The sequence below is a fragment of the Carlito syrichta genome, unplaced genomic scaffold (genome assembly GCF_000164805.1).
Source record: "Carlito syrichta isolate Samal-C Ts95f unplaced genomic scaffold, Tarsius_syrichta-2.0.1 Scaffold301538, whole genome shotgun sequence".
Lineage (NCBI taxonomy): Eukaryota > Metazoa > Chordata > Mammalia > Primates > Tarsiidae > Carlito > Carlito syrichta.
In genome coordinates, this window is record NW_007245634.1 from 25761 (window position 1) to 48172 (window position 22412).

Consider the following 22412-nt stretch of genomic DNA (forward strand, 5'->3'; position numbering starts at 1 on the left):
AAAGCTAAAGGTTTGGAGACAGGGCTGATGCAAAGTGCATCCAGGAGTGGGTGATATTTTTCAGGAAGGGAGAGCCTGGCAAGCATTTAGAAAGAGTTCTGAGCAAAAATCACATGACCAATAGAAGAAAGTAGTGTTAAGGTCTATGATTTGAAACATTTCCTTGGGGGGGGGGGTGGAGGAAGGAGAAGGAAAAGGAAGGGGAGCACAAAGAGGCAAAAGAAGATGAAAAGAAGGGCCAAAAGTTTATATTTTTTGCTCATTAATATAAAATTGAATAAATTTTCACCAAAATTGGTCAAAGCAATTTTTTTTTTTTGAGTCAAGTTGCCCAGGCTGGAGTACAGTGACACGACCATGATCATTATGGCCTATAGCAGCCTGACCTCCTGGGCTTGGGTCATCCATTTCAGCATTCTGAGTACCTGGGACTACAGTTGTGCGCTACCATGCAACTGTAGTTCCAGTTTTTTATTTTTATTTTTTTTTAGAGACCAGGTTTCACTATGTTGCCCAAGTTGGTCTTGGCTAAACTCCTGGGGCTCAAGCATTCCACCCACTTTGGCCTCCCAAAGTGCTGGGATACAGGCATGAACTACCATACCTATGAGCAAGGAAATCTTTTAGAAAGCATTTAGAGTGGCTGGGCTTGGTGGCTCAGCCTGTAATCCCAGTACTTTGGGAGGCCAAGGCGAGTGGATTGCCTGAGCCCATGGGTTTGAGACCAGCCTGGACAACTTGGTGAGACCTTGTCTATAATAAATCAAAACTTAGCTGGGTGTGGTAGCGCGCGCCTGTAGTTTGGCTACTTGGAAGGCTGAGACGGACGGATCACCAGAGCCCAGCAGGTCGATGCTGGGGTGGCCATGAGCATACTACAGCACTGGGCAACAGAGTGAGACACCAACTCAAAAAAAAAAAAAAAAAAAATTCAATAGGAAGTTAAAATACCCATTTATACTTTATTCTGTTTCAGATATAAAAACTGAAGACTGCAAAAAACCTGAGTCAATAAACCGACAACATATAACAATCCATGCAACTGAGAAATATCACACATGAAAGGCAATGGAAAGAGATAAAAATGTGATTAAAAAACAATCAGTAACAAATATTGTGGGGTTTATCTACAACCTAGATAAAATATCCACTAGTGAATTAAGAGCTCATAAGAAGGCTGTGACTTTTTCAGCTGCACATGTTTTCCTTGAGGTGACTTGTAAGAAGTGACTGAGTGTGGAAATCACATCGACAGTAAGAAGTGACCGAGCGTGGAGATCACATCAAGAGGCGTAGCACGTGCAGTTCTACCTGGTTTTTGTAGCAATGACAGCAGACACAGTAGCAGCTGCACTGCTCAGATCTGCAGCACTGTATCTAGCAGGAGAGCAGAAGGTAGAAAAGTTTCGAAAACCTTCAAAAGAACTTTCCACATTTCTCGTGGAGCTGCTTAAACTGACAGGCAGGGAAAGAAAAACAGAGGAGAGGAACAAAAAGGAAAGTGAGAAAAGGTAGCATGATAAATACAAGTTAGCAACCATTCTGCATTAATATTTAAACATTATAGAGGTGTAAAATGTAAAAGGTGTAATAGGAGTTCAGGTCATTTATTTAGTGTTGCTACGATTTATCTCAGAAATTAAAATCTGATATATAATCTTCTATAAAGTTGATTTGAACATACAAAAACTGTTGAATGTATTTAAATTCATTGTCTCTAATCCTACTTAAAATTAAGTATATATAGCACACATTTGATTTGCCAACAACTACTTGAAAAATAAATCTTAAATATGAAGTTTAAATTTCTTTAAAAAAATTTTTTTAACTTTATTATAGAGATGTGGGGTACAAGTCAGAATTAGATACATAAGTAGTCTAAATGTAGGTGAAGTTAAATTTCCATAAGCAGAGAAAGAAGGAAAATAAAGTCAATTTTTCCAAAAAGTCTCTTAAACATAAGAGTTTTACCTTAGAGATGATACATACTAGTAGCGAGACATTTTAATAAAACTTATGTGTTCAGGGGAAGGACTTTCAACTGGCTGCCAATTCAGAAGCAGCAATATATACTAACATGAACAAGAAATAACTGTTAAATTATTGAGAGTAAAGCTATTTAAAGAGGGCAAGCACCTTTGCAAAAATAAACAGAAGCCACGGTGAATATGACCAAAACATCACCCTCTCTACTAAGTTCCATATTTCTATTTCAGTTAGTTCCATAAAGATTTTGAAACGCTGGTATAAAATTTCATCTTCAGAACTAAGTAATAAGTATATATTACTTAAATTAATAATTTTTCCTTGGTCTTTTAGAAAAGATCAGTCACTTGTGCAAAAATTAAGATTCCATCATTAGGCATGTGATGGTTCCCAAACTGGTTATCAAACTGGAATTAAGAATTAATCTTTAGTAAGTACAATAAAAAGTCTAAAATGTAAAGTGTGAAACTTGTAGTCACTCCTTCATTTATGGGTACAAATTATTAAAGAGCATAATAACTATATATTATGATCACATTTTTCATAAGCTTATGACAATGGCCACCCTCAACATGAAGCAATTATGTGCCAAACTTAACCCAAGTTAATGAGAGCTTGGATGTCTGAAACTGTGAGGGTTGACATAAGTCTCTTTTCCCTGTCAGAAGAATTTGGTAAGTAGTTCTTCCAAGTTCCATAGGCTATAACTTTATAAATCATTAGAAGGAAAATTAAAGAAACAGTGGAAAGCTATTTAAAAATAATTACATAGAATAAACTTTAAGAATAATTTTTTTGTGAGTCTGTCCATTAAATTAAACCATATGTCTGTTTTAACAACTGTTGTGAATGGTTAGAAAAGAAAGAACAAGAGCTGGAAAGGGAAAAAGAAGATGCTACCAGTAGCGGAGCAGGATAATATGATTGCCAAAAGGAAGAATAAGTTACCAACAGATTCAGAATTTGAGATTCTGAATTACTCTGCATCACTGAGACAATAGTTAGTACCTGGGAGAAGTAATGGTTAACATAAGAGCTAGAAACTTAGTCAATTAAAAAAAAAACAATGAAAAAAACAAAGCAGCTAATTTATCCTTCTCCAGTAAGGAGAAAAGAAAATTGTAATTAACTTCTTACATCATATTGTATCGCAAATAATAATATTAAAGGACTTAGTATCAGCAGAGTCTAGCAATATTTTATAAGCAGAGTTATTTAACAAAGTATCTTTGGAATATGTCTGGGTACCCGGTATCAAATTATGCTTAGAGATGAATCTCTAATTCTGAAAAGGAGATTTATGACAAACTCAGCAAGCTGATTTTTCAAATCACAAAGTGAATAAATAAAAAACACAAATTTCTTGATTAGAAGTTAGAAACTAAACAAAACTAAAAGTAAAAACTATAAAAGCAGTGTAAAGTGGTATTCTGAGGATGAGTACAAAGCTTTCTTGTCTATACATTAATGGATGTCAGTTCTGTAATCAATGATCATTTCTTTTTCAGTCAAACAGTTTTAATATTTAAATTCACCATCAGCACTGAAATTTAGACATACCAAGAAGGAAAAACTCTACCTAGAATAAGTAGTTACTACTTTACAAAGTGTGGTTACTTGGCTACCAATAGTTAACACTTGAGGAGTGGCAGGTGGGTGTGGTCCACTCTTAGGCAGGTCTTCCAGAGTACTGTCAAACCTAAGTTTTCAGAAGTAAAATGAACAAGGCAATGTTAATGAAGAGTACAGAAGACATTTTTCATCTATACCATCTTATGAACATAAACATGCATTAGTTCTATTTTGAGAATACTGCTAGTTTTTTTTTTTTTACTTCATATCTACAAAAGGTTAAAATGAAAACCTCATCCCCATCACCACAAAACATAGGCTGCTCCCACCCTATCCTTCACCATCACTATCTCCATATGACAAAAGAGTATTCCTAAAGGGAAAAGGTGGATGAGCAATTCCCATTTGTTGACTATGTATTCTGAACGTTTTAAGAAAACTTAGGCTCCAAGAAATTAAGTTGCCCAATACCAAGCATCTAGCAAGAGTCAGGTGGAATTTAGACCAGGTCTGTCTCTACTATTTCCACACACAATGCTTTCCAGTATCTTGTGGGGCAGCTTCCTAAAAAGTGCCCATAAGAAAGCAACCAGAAATTTCCTTTCAAGTCAGAATGTTGTGTTTGTAGATCTGAATCACATAGATATTATGTTTATGCAAACAAAGTATTTTGTTAGGTCCACAACAGGTGACTGCATGTAATTGTGGGGCTTTGAGTATTGTTTACTTTGTTTTTCTGATATCTGTACCATTTTTTTTCTTTAGAATGCAAGAATTAAAAAAAAATTTTTTTTACTAGTCTTTTAATTTTTATTACAGAAAAAAAACTTCATTTCCTTATTTTGCTTTCTTACTCTGTGCTTGTGCCTTCAACACTTTCACAACGATTTTCTGCTCCTCGATAAGGAAAGCATGCTTGATCCTGTCACAAACACATTTTGCACACATGGAACCACCACTGGCCCTGCTGATGTGTTTTTCTGTTTTGGACAACCTCATAAGAACTTTTGGTCTCACAGCATGAACACCTCAAAGTCTGCCTGGGCATACACCACACGCAGACTCTGGTGCTTTCCCAACCTTCTTTTATTACCAGGGGTTTGGAACAGCCTAGTTTTATTAGAAGCTGTATTGTAGGAAAGCCTACAATAGTATGTTAAATGCTGCACCATTCTGAGTGCCTTTACACAGCATCCCTGGAAGAGGCAGAATTAAATTTTAGAACGATTGCAAGGTAAATATAAAATTAAAAACTCAGTGCTAAGTTCAAATGAAGAAAGTGCCAAGTATAATACTTTAGGAAAAAAAACAAATGAGAAAAATACAAAATTAATTACTTTTTTTTCTTGCCCCATCCTCCTAAATTACTTATTTTTTTAAAAAAGTAGAATAGGAGCTGGGCTCTGTGGCTCAGCCTGTAATCCCATGCCTTTGGGAGGCTGAGGTGAGTGGATTGCCTGAGCCCGCGGGTTCGAGACCCGCCTGGGCAGCGAGACCTCATCTCTACAATAAATCAAAAAATCAGCCAGGCATGGTTGCGCGTGCCTGTAATTCCAGCTACTCGGAAGGCTGAGGCGGAAGGATCACCGCAGCCCAGCAGGTCGAGGCTGCGGTGGCCGGGAGTGGCCACTGCACTCCAGTCTGGGTGACCGAGTGAGACTCCAACTCAAAAAAAAAAAAGGAGAATAGGTCAGTCATGTTATACCAAGTTTCAAATGGAAAATGTAACACTAAGATAAAGACATAAAAAAGGAAAGGGTACATTCTCATTTCTTTCTTTCTTTGTTTTTTTTGTTTTTGAGTTGGGGGTCTGGCTGGAGTGCAGTGGCACGCTCACGGCCACCCCAGTATCAACCTGCTGGGCTCCAGTGATCCTTCCACCTCAGCCTTCCAAATAGCCGGAACCACAGGCACATACTACCATGTCCAGCTAATTTTTTATTTATTGTAGAGACAAGGTTTTGCCAAGTTGCCCAAGGCTGGTCTCGAAACCGCAAGCTCAGGCCTCCCAAAGTGCTGGGATTACAGGCTGAGCCACCGAGCCTGGCCTCATTCTCATTTCTTATTTAGTATTATCATAACTAAGTCAGGTTCAACAGAGTGTTGAATAAAATGCAGACAACTTAAGAAAATGTCATAGCAAAATGAAAATACCATTTTAAGAGGTATATCATTTAAGAGGTAGAGTAGAAAAGGTTAAAAGACTAAGAAATGTAAATACTACAACATGGGTTAGCAAACCATGGCATACAGGCTAAGTTCAGCACTCCATATGTCTTTGTATGGCCAGTGAGCTAGGACTGGTTTTCATATTTTTTAACTGTTTTTAAAAATTAAAAGAATAATATCTCATGATACAATAATTTTTTTTTTTCAGTCAGGCTCAGGCTGGAGTGTAGTGGCATGAACATGGCTCATTGCAGGCTTTGATCTCCTGGGCTTAGGCGATCCTTCCGCCTCAGCCTCCCGAGTAGTTGGAATTACAGGTTCATGCCACAACGCCTGGCTAATTTTTTTACTTTTTTTTTTTATAGAGGTGGGGTCTCACTGTGTTGCCTAGACTGGTCTAGAACTCCCAGGCTCAAGCAATCCTCTCTCCTCGCCCTCCCAAAGTGCTGGGATTACAGGTGTGAGCCATTAAGCCTGGCTGATACATGAAAATTATATAAAATCCAAGTGTCAGTATCCATAAATAAGGTTTTATTGGACTACAGCCAGTCTTATATGCATATGTCTATGGCTTCTTTTATATGATATGGAGAATTGAGTAGTTGCAACAGACCATATATATGGCCTGCAAAATCTAAAAACTACCCAGACTTTTAACAGAAAGAGCTTGTTGAGCCCTATCTTAGATAATTAGAAACTTCTCTCTACAGCTATCAGAATGAACTTTGAAAAATACAAAATTGGTCATGTCTGTTGCTTAGACTTCCCAGCCCTGTCCCAAGGACAGCTATAATCTTGGACTGCCAGTTCTTCAGCATTATCTCACAGAGCTCTTCCTCTTTTCGGCCTGCTCCAAGTCATCTGGCCTTCCATCTCTTTTTAAAGTGGGCCATGCTTCTTCTTACCTCATACTCTCTGCATAGCCTGCTACTCCTCACTTTCTACATCCCTCTATCTTCACTGGGATAAATCCTAAGTATCCTTCTGGTCTCAGTTTAAATGTCATCTCCTCAAGAAGGCCTCCTCGATTTCCCAAGTCACCTTAGGGTGCCCCTGTCATATGCTTTCATAACAGCCTATAGTTTTCATTCATAGAATTTATTATTATTGTAATTACACAATTTGTGTGGTTATCTGTTTAAGTCCACACATTCTCAGTGGACTAGAAGCTCCCTAAGATCAGGGACCATTATATTTATGGATACAAATGAAGTACAACAAAGTGCTATCAAAGTAAACAAGTAAGTATTTGTGAAATAAATGCTTGAATGAAATTTATTATTTCCAAATAAGGAATTCACAATATTTGTGTATTTCCTAGAACATACTTGTACCTATAGAGACTGTGTCACTATTCAGACTAAGCAGACTAAGTAAGGAGAGACACATGATTAACCTCAAAGAAATGAGCAGCATTCCAAAATACCTTTAAATAAATGTCTTTATAATAAAAATAATTATCAGTATTTAAAGGAAAAATGTGGTAAAAATCATTGTCAATATCTATATATTACCACAGAACAGGTAAAAAAAGAAAAGGGAGGGAGCTGGAGAAGTTCAGTCTTCCAGCATCTCCGTGAATAATGTGATTGGAAAAATGTGAGCACCACTTAAGAATAAAGCTCATATAAGGCATGAAATACCTTTTAAGGAGATTTCCAAGTTTCCAAACAAATGCACTTGGAGGTTTCCCATGTGTTATGCATATTGATTGCCTATTCATTGCTTAGCCAACCTCTAAAAATACTAGACTTATGACAAAATCTTACACTACCTCATTTAATATGAAACAGACACCACTGTCTGTTCTCATTATGCCACTCCCTAATATTTACTCCTTTTAGGGTTGGAAGAAGCTCTGATTAACAGCATGTCTGCAGAAGCCAAACTTTCTGTTTTGTCTTGCTTGAATGAGATCTCATTTATCATCAGAGAGAAGTATGAACTATCTTCTTCCCAGTCTGCAGAATTGGACTTGCAGCTTTTTGGCCTGCTTTTCTCAGGACAAATGAACAAAGGGTTATTTGTATATTGTGTCTTTCTGTGCATAATCTCTGCACTGTGTCTCTGCGTTTCAATGAGGATCCACGTTAACAATCTGGCAAGTCAGGTGTGAGTCTATCCACCTTACTAACTTGCCATTCTTACCATCAAAAAGAATTATTTTTCTATACCTTAGTCTTGACAACTGTCAAACAGCAATACTCTTATGCAGGGTATTTCATCTCCTCCCTTTTTCTCAGTGGCCTGAATTGATCCATCTCTCCTCCACTGGATATTTTGAGTCCCCATTAAAAAATGCTATAGTTTCAGCTGGGTTCGGTGGCTCAGCCTGTAATCCCGCGCCTTTGGGAGGCTGAGGTGAGTGGATTGCCTGAGCCCACAGGTTCGAGACCCACCTGGGCAGCAAGACCTCATCTCTACAATAAATCAAAAAATCAGTCAGGCGTGGTAGCGCATGCCTGCAATTCCGGCTACTTGGAAGGCTGAGGCGGAAGGATCGCTGGAGCCCGGCAGGTCGAGGCTGCGGTGGCCAGGAGCGTCCACTGCACTCCAGTCTGGGCGACAGAGTGAGACTCCAACTCAAAAAAAAAAAAAAAAAAAAAAAAAGCTATAGTTTCTCTTAAAAACAACATCAAAAAACTACCTTTATCTTCTATTTTCCTATTCTCCTTGACAGTCAAATTCTGAAATAACAGTATACTCACCTGCCTGTTGCTCTTCAACCATCTATCTCAACTGGGACCCATCCCCCAAAAATCATATTCTTGCCAAAGTTACTGATGACCTCTTTGTGGTTAAATTGAACTGACAATTTGCAGTCCTCATTTTTTGTTTTACTGTGGTAAAAAAAAACAAACCACATTAACATAATATTTGAAAGAACCATTTTCAAGTGTACAGTTCAATAGTAGGATGAGTGTTCACATTATTGTGAAGGAGATCTCCAGAAACTTTCTGTCTTCAAATCTTAAACTCTATACCCATTAAACAACTACCCTTTCCCTCTCCCCCTCACCCCGGAACCCCCATTCTACTTCCTGTTTCTATGAATACATTACTTTAGATGCCTCATACAAGTGGAATCATAGTGTTTGTTCGTGTTTGCATTACTCATTTGTTTGCATTCCTCATTTCACATAATCTCAGTACCTGACCCAACTGACTACTCACTACTCCTATTCTTCTGTCTTCCATCCCTCAACCCTATACACCTGTCTGTTTTCAGGACTATTTCAGTGCTATTCCTTTTCCTGAGAATTCTCTGTCCTGTGCCTTATTTCCTTGTACTCTGCCACCATCACTACAGTGGCATTATCCTCATCCATAGCTCCGAACACCATCTAAATACTAATGTCCCAGATGTACACCCCTAGCTCAGCTCTCTTTTGAGCAGCTGCCCATATTTTGAATTGCCTTATTTAGTTATTTTTATAAATGTCAAACAGTATAAGTAAATTAACCTTTCTCAAAATGAACTCTTTTTTAATTAATTTTTTTATTTTAAAGATGTGGGGTATAATTCAGAGTTGGGTAGACAAATGTTCATTATGCAGGTACCCAAAATGAATTCTTAAGACCTTTCTTGAAGCATGTTTTTCCAAATGATGCAATAGCTATTACCAGAAATCCGGTAAGAAACTTTTTACTGCCACTCTCTCTCTCCCTCTCCCTCACCACTTCAAATCACCCATCACCATGTCCCAGTGATTCTACCTCTAAATTATATTTGTTACCCATCCATCGGCTCCACTTCTTTGCTACCACCCTCCCTCATCTAGACTATGATTAGCACTAACTGAAACCATGATTTAAGAATTATCAAACTGCTCTCTTGCTCCCTCTCTGACCAAATCCTTTCTATTCAGCCCCTGTGTTATCTGGCACGGTCTAATGTAGCCAGAGTATTTTAAGAAAAAAACCGACAAAATCCACACTTTATCCTATCATTACTTTCATTAAAACCTTGCAATGGGCTGGGCTCGGTGGCTTAACCTGTAATCCCAGCACTTTGGGAGGCTGAGGTGAGTGGATTGCCTGAGCCTGTGGGTTCAAGGTCAGCCCGGGCAACTTGGCGAGACCTCGTCTCTACAATAAATCAAAAATTAGCGGGGTGTGGTAGTGCACACCTGTAGTTCTGGCTACTTGGAAGCCTGGGGTGGAATGATTTCCGGAGCCCAGCAGGTCAACACTGGGGTAACCATGGCCATGCCACTGTCCTCCAGCCTGGGTGACAGAGTGAGATTCCAACTTAAAAAAAAAAAAATAACTGCAATGGATTCCTACTACAGTTAGGACAATATTCAAAATCTTTAACATGGTCTTCAAATCCCTAAATGACTCATTACAATAAACCTCTCAAGTATCCTTCTACACAATTTTTTCCTTTATTCCCTAAACTCCAGTCATATTACACTACCCATTCAATGTCTTAAACAAACTAATTTCTTCCATACTTCAGGCTAATAATACTAATATTATTCATTTCATTTTCATTTACTATTTAGCTTATAAAAATTATTTTTTAATAATAAAAGTAAATGTTTTCTCATTACTTAATATGTGTAAGGTATCATTGCATTTAATCCTTCCAATAATTTCACAATGTGGCTGGGCATGGTGGCTCAGCAAGTAATCCCAGCCCTTTGGGAGGCCAAGGCAAGAGGATTGCCTGAGCCTGGGGGTTAGAGACCAGCCTGAGCAACTTGGTGAGAACTCAGTAAGAGGCACAAAACTTGAAATATGTATTTTATGAGAGGTAAAGGAGGAAAATGACAATCAATTGTCCTTGATAGTCTCACTCTTCCACAAAACAAATTTTCATGGAATAATACTGCTGAGCAGAAATTGAGATACATCAGGGTCATAGCTGGACTCTGCCCTTGGGGGGTTCACTGGCATAGCAAAGGTATTTATTTTAGCCAAGGCAATAGCCAGCCATCTGGAACAATAAGTATCTTCTACTGGGCTTCCTGACAATAAATATGTTGAGTTTGCTTACTGGTAACTATGTTCTGCCTTCTGAAAAAATAAATCAATTAAACCTCAGCTAGAAATCACTGGAACTCTCAATAACAAGCTAAATTTACTAACTGAAATCAATGTTAATTAATTTGAATAGCCTTTGTTTCTGTAGTGGCCTAAAATTGAGCCCGCTAATTCTACATGTTTTAGATGGCATCTTGAAGAGAATTTCAAAGACAGGTATCCTTGCTTTGTACATGGCAGAATGAGGAGGACTGAATTGTCAGAGGCTAACAGAAGGCTATGAAGCAAATTATCAAACATAAAAACATAACCCAAAACGAGGTTTATTTTTTTGTGAGAGCAAAGACTTCTGAAGGAAATTATTTTCCTAGGAGCTTCCCATTTACTGAAGCAAGGAAAAAGTAGGACACAAAAAGGAATATTACCAAAGAACTTATTATCTGTTGTTATATACTGAATGCTTGTGTTCTCTTCATCTCAAATTCATATAGGAGGTGGGGCCTCTGGGAGGTGATTAGGTAATGAAAGTGGAGCTCGAATGGAATTGGTGCTCTCCCTTAGGAAGGGACCCTGGAGAGCTCTTTGCCCCTTCCAGCACATGAGGACACAGCAAGAAGGTACTGTCACAAATCAAGAAGCAGGCCCTCACCATACACTGAATATACTGGAGTCTTGATCTTGGACTTCCCAGCCTCTAAAACTGTGAGAAATAAATGATTGTTGTTTAAGTCCCCATCTGTGGCATTTTTGTTATACAAGCCTGAATGGACCAAAGACATTTGTGTTGGGGGAAGAGTTTGCTCTTTGTCATTATTTTCTATTTTCTGACATCTTTCAAACTCTGTCTTAACTATTACACATTTCTTTGTTGTTGCCTCTACCTAATGGATTTTACTAAGTTTACCATTAGTAAACATATCATTACTAAGTTTCCAGTCTTAATATTTTGTAAACTCTTTAGATATCTATACTATTCCTTCATCTTTATATAAAACATGTTCTATTGGTTCTAAAGACAGGTAAAGAATAAGCATATATTATACTTTATCTTAAAAAATACTAATATAATCTAAAGATTTTAATGCACAAAGGCAAGTTTAAGGACAACCCGCTCGGGTCCCCTCCCACGTGGGAAGCTTTTCTGCCCTCTCAATAAATCCTGCTTTCTCAAAAAAAAATTTTAAAAAGGCAAGTTTTTTCCCCCCCAGGTAAAGGGATTAATAGGATAAAGGAATGCATTATTCACTAAATAGTGCTAAGTCAATCTGTTACCTGTTTGAAAACATAAAGGAACCCGAATGCCTGCTGTTAAACAGCCACCCACTACTTCTTCCTGGAGAAGCCAGGTATCTTGAGAAAGCCACCGCAGTACCTCATGCTCCAGTGACAGTGTCCAGTCAGCATTACAGAACAAAAATCAAGTGGTCACATTCTCTTTAGATCATAGGTCCTGAACTCTTCTGTTCAATCACACTCAAATAGCCACTTTGTACCAGGCATCCTCACATATTCTACTGCCCATTTTAACTTCCTGCCCTCATAGGGTTTACATTCTGGACTCCAAGGGTTACCCATCATGTTTCTCATCTGTTTACCTGTCTCAGCAAAGCCCCTCACCTCCTGGACTCTCGCTTCTGCACTGCTTTGCTTACCTCCTAATCTGATCAACTTGCCAGCCCTCACAGCCCTTACACACCCTCCATCATTCTACACCTTCTGCAGTCCCTTCAAGCAGAGGTTGCCTTTTCCCTACACTCATATTCTTATAAACCTGGCAACGGGCAAGTGTCCTCCTCATTACTGTCTCAAATACCATCAGTCATCTTTGATCCAAAACCCCAAGTCCTTTGAGGTTCACTGTACCCTTCCTATGGCCTTGTTTCTACCTCATCCAACATTTGCTTTGGACCCTGACTCACTACTCAGTGATCTATCACAGAAACAAAGAGCTGAGTCCCACATGTTCTCACTCATAAGCAGACCCTGAACACCTACCATAATACTATAAGAAAGGGATTGGCAGTAGCAGGACAGTGCCAGAGGAGGGAGGTGGGGGTGGGGGACATAACATCACTAAGGGTACCTGATCTCAAACCAGGCAAAGTGGGGACCAAAGAGAGGTCCAAACTCTACCTGTACGATGACCACTTGCATCACTGCCTTCCTGTTTATTGCATTCCAATAATCTTTCTTGGTGATTTCAATGTCATTGGGTTGAATCACTGAATAAATAACCTGACTATTAAATTCTTTGACTTCTTCACTTCAGTGATATATTCCCCTAAGGCTAAGCCTTAAGCTGAAAATACCTCAGTCATGCACTCCAAAATTCACAACCTTTACTTTTTCATCAACAAGTACAACATGTCTGAAATTTGAATTTTAAGTACCCTTTTTTTCCTCACCCATTCTGATACCTCATGATTCTATTAGCTTTTTTAACTGTCCTGAATGGACTCATTGACCCACTGAATTAATTCTTAACAAATTCAATGACTTACAATTTTCCACACTCCATTATCCATACCTCAATATTTCTACTTACCTATCAACTCTTCCTCTAAAACACAAACCTATCTAACTCCCTCCATCTCCATGTCTCAAGTCACTCACTATCACTTGCCTTATGTGCTTGACTAAACTATGGAAATATTCCTAACCATCTCCTGCTTCCATGATTTCTCCCTTACAATTAGCTTTCTGCAGTATCCAGAGTGAATCTTTAAAAACACATATCAGATGTTGCTCCCATGATTATAATCCTATATGGGCTTCCTTTTTGGGAATCAGAGTCTTATTCTGTTGCCCAGGCTGGAGTGCAGTGGCACACTCACAGCAACTGAAGCCTCAACCTGCTGGACTCAGGTGATCCTTCCACCTCTGCCTTCCAAGAACTACAGGCGTGCACCACCAAGCTTGGCTAATTTTTTATTTATTGTAGAGACAACATCTCACCAAGTTGCTCAGGCTAGTCTCAAACCCCTGGACTCAGGCAATCCTCTCACCTCCATCTCCCAAAGTGCTCGGATTACAGGTGTGAGCCACTGTGCCTGGCTGGAGTTTCCCATTTAATTGGGAGAAGAATTTATCCTTAATATAATATACAAGGCAATAAATGGTCTGGCCCCTATTTCTTCACTCTATCTCTTATCACTCTCTCCCTTATTTACCGTGCTCCACTCATAATTGGCTTCTTTCACTTTCAGGGTCTTTGCACTTGCTGTTCCTTCTGCCTGAAGAGGATATCTCCTCCATATCTGCATGATTGACTCCTTCAGGGTCTACACATTTCAGTTCAAATATCTCCTTTTTCTCTAGCTAGTGTTTAATGACCTCACTCTTCCCTTCCCTCATTATATTCATATTACCTGTTATTTCTTTTTTTTGAGTTGGAGTCTCACTGTCGCCCAGACTGGAGTGCAGTGGCTGCTCCGGCCACTGCAGCCCCGACCTGCTGGGCTCTGGTGATCCTTCCGCCTCAGCCTTCCAAGTAGCTGGAACTACAGGCACGCGCTACCACACCCGGCTAATTTTTCTTTTTTTTTTTTATTTATTGTAGAGATGAGGTCTCACCAAGTTGCCCAGGTGGGTCTCAAACCTGCGGGCTCAGGCAATCCACTCACCTCAGCCTCCCAAAGTGCGGGATTACAGGCTGAGCCACAGCCCGGCTATCTGTTATTTCTTTATAGAATACATTAAAATCTAAAACTATATCACTTATTTGCTTTTTCATGGCATGTCTGCTCCACTAGATGGTAAGTCCATGACAGTACCTTGAGTCTGCTATAAACCAGCATCCAGAATGGTGGGTGGTGCACAGTGCTTCATAAACATTTGTTGGATTTACTTATTATATACCATACAGGACGTCCCCAACATATGAATGAGTTCCATTCCAAGAGTGCATTTGTATGTCCAGTTTATTCTAAGTTAGCCTAGTTACCTGACTAACACAATTGGCTATATAGTACTATGTGTATTTTCCAGGCTATATTGACATCTGTTGCAGAGAAATAATACAAAACACAGGTGTGCATTGTTATTAAACTTTGTAACTTGAAGGTTTGTATGTAGGGAATATACTGTATATACTAAACATAAGCAGAAGCCACTGCTAATCAATGGGGTCTGAGACGAAGGGAAGATGTTTAGGGAAGAAGACATAGCTGTGGACTTAGGTGAAGCTCATTTTATAATGTAGGATCAATTACTCATATAGCTGCCTCTGACTAAATTTTCAGATGATTTTCTTGGGATTACCTATGTAATTGTCAAGGGGTGAACATAATATTCCAGGGAAGATTTACTTGTGCAGAATAGAACGATTGCTTGCCTCATCATTGTAGAAGTCATATGATATAATTAATTCATATTGGGTTTATTATCTTGTAAAATTTCCACTTCTCTTTAAAAAATACTTAATTTCGCCAACCTTATCTCTCCCACCTCTTGTTTCCCAGAGAGCAAAATGTTCTCATTCAAACTGCACATAACTATATTAAATTTCAGTTTTAAACTAGATTTGGTGCATTTTCCTAAATTCCTAATAAGTTTTTGAAGGATGATCTGGCTATAGCACATGTATGCTGTATCTCCCTGCTTCATGATACCCACACATTTAGGCAACAAGTTGTAGAGGTCCTCATCCAAGTCATTCTGATTCTTTAAACAATATCCTTTGGTTAAACTTCTGCAACCTATTAGGAATCTAAAATCTTGATACTCACCAATCTCATCTCATTATTGAATTCAAAGGTGTCTTAGTCTTTCTTTGATGACTTGTTAACATTCACATCTCCCCCCAATCCACCCAAAATGTGTTAAGCTGGGTGTGATCTGTTTCTTGAGAACTTATTCTGGGCTTGGCAATTCTCTCCTCCTCAGTGCTCACTACCCATGCTTTTAAGAATGCCTTCTAGAGTTTTTCCAGATGACCTCAAGTTCAAACTCGTTTATGGTTTAGAAGTCAAGTTCCTTCCTTTATGGAAAATCAGTACTGTATTTAACTCTCCCCACTCTTCTATTTTCTTTCCCATTATTCAGGATTTGAAACAAATGCAAACAGTACTTAGTAAACCTCACCTGAAAGTCCTCTAAATACTCTGGGCTGTAAATCACTGAGAAGATTAGCAAGAAACTCTGAGAGTCACTTTCTATCTGGGCTTTGATTCTCCCTAGGAAGTAAGTAAACCAAAATGTTTTCAGTATTTACTTTTAAGAATTCAGTATTATTTCTGTTGGTTTATGTCTTTCAGCAATGAGTGTTTATTAATTTCACAATCACCTTTGACAACATCATTTGTTTCTTCGCTTTTTTGTTTCTTGAATTAATGCTGTCTGGATGTTTTACATTTCAAATTTAAGGGGCTTTGGCATTGCGAGTGGTGGATGTACACCTTTTTTTTTGAGGTGGAGTCTCACTCTGTCGCCTAGGCTGGAGCGTAGTGGCACACTCAAGGCCACCCCAGTGTCAACCTGCTGGTCTCCGGCAATCCTTCTGCCTCAGTCTTCCAAGTAGCTGGAACTACAGGCGTGTGCTACCATGCCTGGCTAATTTTTGTTTTATTGTAGAGACAAGGTCTCGCCTAGTTGCCTGGGTTGGTCTCAAACCCTCAGGCTCAGGCAATCCACTAGCCTCAGCCTCCCAAAGTGCTGGGATTACAGTCTGAGCCACCGAGCCCTGCTTTTAACATGCATGTGCTGCAAAGAAATATTTGCTTCCATTGCTGTAAGCCAAGGATAAGGCTGATTCTACCAAGTTTGTTTTAAAGTGTCGTTTCTCTAAATTAAGACGTCAAATTTGCCTATTATCTAACAAATCATATACAACTCCCCAAAGCTATTCACATCTTTCAGAAATTAATTCTCACTTTTTTTTCTTTTTGAATTACCAGGATGTCAGGATAAAGGATAAAGTATGTGAAAAGACAAAATTAGTGTCTATCACTAGCTCAATTCTTCCTCAGGCTCTATAGCTTTAACACATTCTTCTGTCAGAGAAATAAATTCAGTTCCTTCAGGAGTGATTAATTAGGCGCATCTGTGAGATGAACACCTATTACAAAGTTGGACACAAAAGCAGTTCTCAACAAACATGTTTTAATAGATACAAAAATAGAGAACTAGAAAAAAGAATACATGGACAATTGAGGCTGATTTCATAATAAATGTAATTTGGGGACAGATTTCCTTAGCTTGACTAAAAAAGGAAAATTAAGATGTCCAAATTGCCATAAGTTGCATGCTATATTATATAACATTTTGGTTCAATTTTATTTCATCAAATCACACACTTCTAATAAGTAAACATAACATAAAAGCAAGAAAAATTGGTCTCCTGAAACTCTCAATATGACTGAAATATGTAAAATTAAATAGCAGCAAGAGATAGAAAATTAAACTTTCCATCAACGTGAAGATTGTCTATTAGCCATGCTCCTAATTAATTTTTTAAGTTGTAATTTCTTTTGAAGTAAAAAAAAAAAAAAAAACCTAACCTGCACGAGTCCTCTTCAATACTGAGTTTAGTAAAAATAATACATTCCTTTTATGTTCCAGTTTAATTCAATAAGAGAATGTTATTGTGCAATTTACCTCTCTAAAGGTGAAACAGAAATAAATTTCTCCGAACAGCATCATAAGAGAAGGCTTTCTGGTCTGACACAATTTTGCTTCTAAGGAACTTGGTGTATACTCTGAACTATGAAAGCCAACTTGGCATATTACAAATAATTGATTTTTATGAATAAAATATTTTTAAGTGGCAATAGTCCAAGTTTAATTTGGTAAAAATACCCAGGCATTTCCGGAATTAAACAGAGAACTAAAAATATATGTGTGAAAACACATAGAGTTGACATGAACTTTGTTCCCTGCCTCAATGATTTTTTAAAATCTCACAATTCTCACAAGGAACTAAAGTGTAGTAATTACTTATGTTCAATAGATGGCGACCTCTACATTGTGGTCACCAAATTAGTATTTGCATAAAACAGTATAATCAACCAACAGAAAGTGAAAGAGCAATTACACATATTCCATATTTAGCAATAAGCAAAAATTACTTGATCATATGCCCATTTTTTGACCTGTGGTTTCTTTCCACATTGACAAACATTTTGTGGGAATGTATATGATGGTCTCAGCTAAGAGATTCTATCTGGCTTTCTTTTAAAATTAGACTATTCTAGGTTAGGTATAGTGGCTCGTGCCTGTAATCCCAGAACTTTGGGAGACTGAGGTGGGAGGACTGCTTGAGCCCAGGAGTTAGAGACCAGCCTGGGCAGCATAACAGACCTAGTCTCAAAAAAAATTAGCCAGGCATGGTGGTGTGTGCTTGTAGCCCCAGCTAGTCAGAAGGTTGAGGCAGAAAGATTGCCTGAGTCGAGGAGACAGAGGTTATGGTGAGCTGTGATCGTGCACTGTACTTCAGCCTGGGCAAGAGACCCAGACTCAAAAATAAATAAATAAATAAATTAGACTCTTCTGTGAAAGACTTGGTGTTCTGTATTTTGGGGCAAGCCTGATTGCTACATCTTACCTCATGAAAAGATGTGCAAATATCAGACTAGAAAAAGATTCCTGCTTTGCAAAGTTTATGAAGAACAGTTTTAGGTTGTATATTCAACTGACATGCATTTTAATAAGGGTCTCCCTCCCCATTCCCCCCTCACTTGCACAGAGGAAAGGCCATGTGAGAACATAGTGAGAAGGTAGCCTGCTACAAGTCAAGAGGAGAGGCCTCAACAGAAACCAATCTTGCTGACACCTTGATACAGAGCTTCTAGCCTCTAGAACTCTGGAAAAATAAATTTCTACTGTTCAAACCACCCAGTCTCTGTAACTTGTGGCAGCCTGAGTTAATACTAATAACCATGCATTTGATTTTTTTTTTTTTTGAGTTGGAGTTTCACTCTGTCGCCCAGGCTGGAGTACAGTAGTAGCACATTCATGGCCACCCCAGTGTCAACCTGCTGGGCTCTGGTGATCCTTCCACCTCAGCCCTCCAAGTAGCCGGAACTACAGGCATGCACTACCACGCCTGATGAATCTTTGATTTATTGTAGAGACAAGGTCTCATCAAGTTGCCCAGGCTGGTCTTGAACCCGCAGGCTCAGGCAATCCATTCATCTCAGTCTCCCAAAGTGCTGCGATCACAGGCTGAGTCACTGAGCCTGGCCAGTAATCATGTATTTCTAATTGAAGTAGTTCACCAGAGGAACATCTTACAATCTTAACATCCACCTTCGAGATGAATTGTTTCAGTGAACGTAAAGAACTTGACTTATACAGGTATAGTTACATCAAGAAAGAAGTACCATGCCTACTAGAATACCTTTTCTTTCCTTTTTTTTTTTTTTTCTTGAGTCAGAGTCTCACTCTGTTGCCCAGGTTTGAGTGCAGTGGCATTCTCATGGCTACTGCAGCCTCAACCTATTGGGCTCAGGCGATCCTCCTGCCTCAGTCTTCCAAGTAGCTGGAACTACAGGCATGTGCCACCATGTCCAGGTAATTTTTCTTGATTGTAGAGATGAGGTCTTGCCAAGTTTCCCAGGCTGGTCTCAAACCCACAGGCTCAGGCAATCCTTTCACCTCAGCCTCCCAAAATGCTGGGATTATAGGCGTGAGCCACTGCACCGGGCCTTTTTCTTTCCAATTTATATTAGACTCTTGTCTTCAAAGAGCTCATATGCTCACTAAAAATTAGGACACCTAGAGAAGTATCCATAACACAAATTAGAAAGGTAGGTGCCAAAAGAGAGGTAAAAATTATAAAGTATGTTAGTGGGGAGGTGAGATTATTTCCATTATGAGGGATGGAGAAGGTGCACTGTAGGTGGCAATATATGGTTGTGGGAAGGAATAAGAGAAGCTTGGAAGAAGAAGCATTTACACACAATCCATTTGTTCTCAGTAGAACACCACTGGTATTTGGGGCTGAATGACTCTTCTTTCTGTGGGATTGTTCAGTGCATTATAGGACCAGTGGTACCCTTAGCCCAGCAGCTCCCTCCTGACCTTGTCATATTTATATATTACTCTACACATTTCCAAGGCTACTCAGCAACAGCCTCTCCACCAGAAGAGAACTAGAGGTAAACTTTCAAGGATGTGAAGAAAACAGCAAATGTGTTTGAATAACATTTATTAAGTGACTGATTAAATGTCTCACACATATGTAACTAAAATGTTATAAATGGAAACGTATAACATGCAAAGTCATAACATTTTGTTAAGTGCTGTTTTCCTTTGAAGTGTTTTTGACATTTATTCAGAGTCAATCCTAATTTTCCACTTTGAACCTTCTCATTTCATTTCTTCATTTATATAGCTCTGACCATACTTGATTTCTAAATACCTTAACCAGCTCATTAATTCTAGGCTGCCTATGACAGAGCTGACAAATAAACACCCTATACTTGAGGCAAAGAAAAGTTAATGCATCTTTCTTTTGACTTCCATATGCCTTTCAGACTGTCCTTCACCATTCTTTTACTTTAAAAGCTTTTCTAAATGGTGTGTTTGTATTCTGAGTTGAAATTTAAGAAGAAAAGATGAGAAGTGAGCAAAACAGAAAATCATGAGAAGATAGATTTAAGGACCATACTGAGAAGAACTTGTGCAACTGAGGTCCAAACTGGAATCTACCAGATGATGATTCTGCTGCAGCTCAGATTTTCCAGAAAGCAGACTCCGAGACAGAGCTTAGCGTGGAGGATGCTTATTAAGAGGCGCCTCTAGAATCAACGCCTGTGAAAGGGAGAGGAGAGCAGAGGAAGCAGGAGTGGGTAGGGGAAGTGCAGTTGCCAAACAGGACTTAGAACAGCCTCAGACGATGCCATAGCAGCTCTGGAACTAGACTGGCCCTTCCATGTTGTCCCTAATTGGACTGAAATGGCCAGGCTGTTGATCTCCCCTTTCTCCCAATCACTCAGTTCACCAAATGTAGGCAGCCCCACTTAGGGCCTTCCGGGAGGGGGTGTCTGCAGTTGAGGCGATTTGAGCAGGGGCTGGCACGCAAAGGCTGTCTGCCTACCACACCCCCAGCAGCAAAGTTTCAAGTACTCCACTGAAGTGGTATCTGGGTGGGCCTCTCGGTGAACATCACAGATTCTAACTTCATGTTTTAAAGAAATTGAAACTCAGAGGCAGGAGGTAGTCAGTCAACTGCATATCTTAGTCTAAAACCCAGAGTTTTATACTTACTGTTTCTTATTGCTTCTAACCAAAAAATAAATACATACAAACACACATTAAAAGAATGAGCAAGGAAAAATTTACTTGATTTAAACAATTTTCTTGAATAAAATAAATAAAAGGGTCCAAAGAATTCTAGCCAGGTTTTATAGAGGACTAAATTGCCAAATTCATCACTAAATTATGAAGAGCATTACACGTCAAATTTTAATACATAAAAGTTGGCAATTTTTTGGTATGGCTTTATGTATGCTCTACAAGATGTTCTGTTTCTGTTCCCTACTTAGATGTCACCAATAGATACCTTTTCTAGATTTTCATTGGGTCTCAACAGTGAAAGCATTAACTTGATAACGATCAGGGCTGGCACTCCTGAGGTGAGTGCACTTCATTTAGCAAGCTGACTCACTTCCCTCATTCTTTGTTTTCTAATTTTACTTGAAAGAGGTTAAATAGGATACGACTACTTCCCATTTAAAATGTCATGTCTAGTAATGGGGATATAAGTTATTTGCCCACATGCATAAGAATTATGTCTCCACATCACATGTTCCCTCCTACACATTCTGGCCACGCTGACCTTTCTGTGTGGTATCCTGGCGTGCTCCTCCCTATCCCTGTTCCCTCTGCCCTCAAGGCATCACATGCTGATTCCCTTTCCTCTCCCAGGTGTTGGCATCAAGGTCATCTCCTCAGAGGTCCACATGACCTAAAGTAATCCTTTCCTGACTAAGTCGTATTTCTTTTATATTAACTTATTTTATTATCTTGATAACACAATTACCTCAGATCACCTTGTTTACATATTTACCTGCTATTCACTACTGCATTCCTAGCCCATAGAGTAGTGCTGACTATTTAAGTATTCAGTGATTATTCATTTGAAAAAGTTGGATGCAGGCAACAAATGAATATTTATGATTTATGTGATTTTAAATACACATTAGAAACAATAATTGCACAAGTATTTATCTAAGAGAAAATCGATTCGTTCTATATTTTTGAATAATTTTGAATAAATGAAAGGACTTTTTATTCTGTGCTCTAAAACCACAATTTTTTTTTTTTTTTGGAAAGCAGGATTTGGAAAGAGGGCAGAAAAAGCTCCCACGGTGGGAGGGGACCTGAGGGGGTTGCCCCACAATTTTTATTAAACAAGCTCTAAGATGTCCATATATCAGAGCCTTCCTAATGGACATAATGTTGTACACAATAGATTTTTGTTTCCAAAAATAATGTATTTTTTGAGGTAGCAAAAATATATTCAATCGTGTGTGAGCCATTCTGTCTTCTGACTGGTAAAACATAAGAAAAAAATGTTCCTGAGCCCGCGGGTTCGAGACCCGCCTGGGCAACTTGGCGAGACCTCATCTGTGCAATAAATCAAAAAATTAGCCAGGCATGGTAGCGTGTGGCTGTAGTTCCAGCTACTTGGAAGGCTGAGGCGGAAGGATCGCCAGAGCCCAGCAGGTCGAGGTTGCGGTGGCTGGGAGCTGCCA

General features: G+C 39.0%; 1 protein-coding gene and 1 pseudogene across 2 annotated transcripts in view; both read right to left on the reverse strand.

Annotated features, from left to right (window-relative positions):
* The window catches only part of PDLIM5 (PDZ and LIM domain 5), a 170357-nt gene that overhangs the window by 5601 nt on the left and 142344 nt on the right, over positions 1-22412 (reverse strand). The window lies entirely within an intron of this gene.
* LOC110595379 lies at positions 4384-4730 on the reverse strand (annotated as a pseudogene).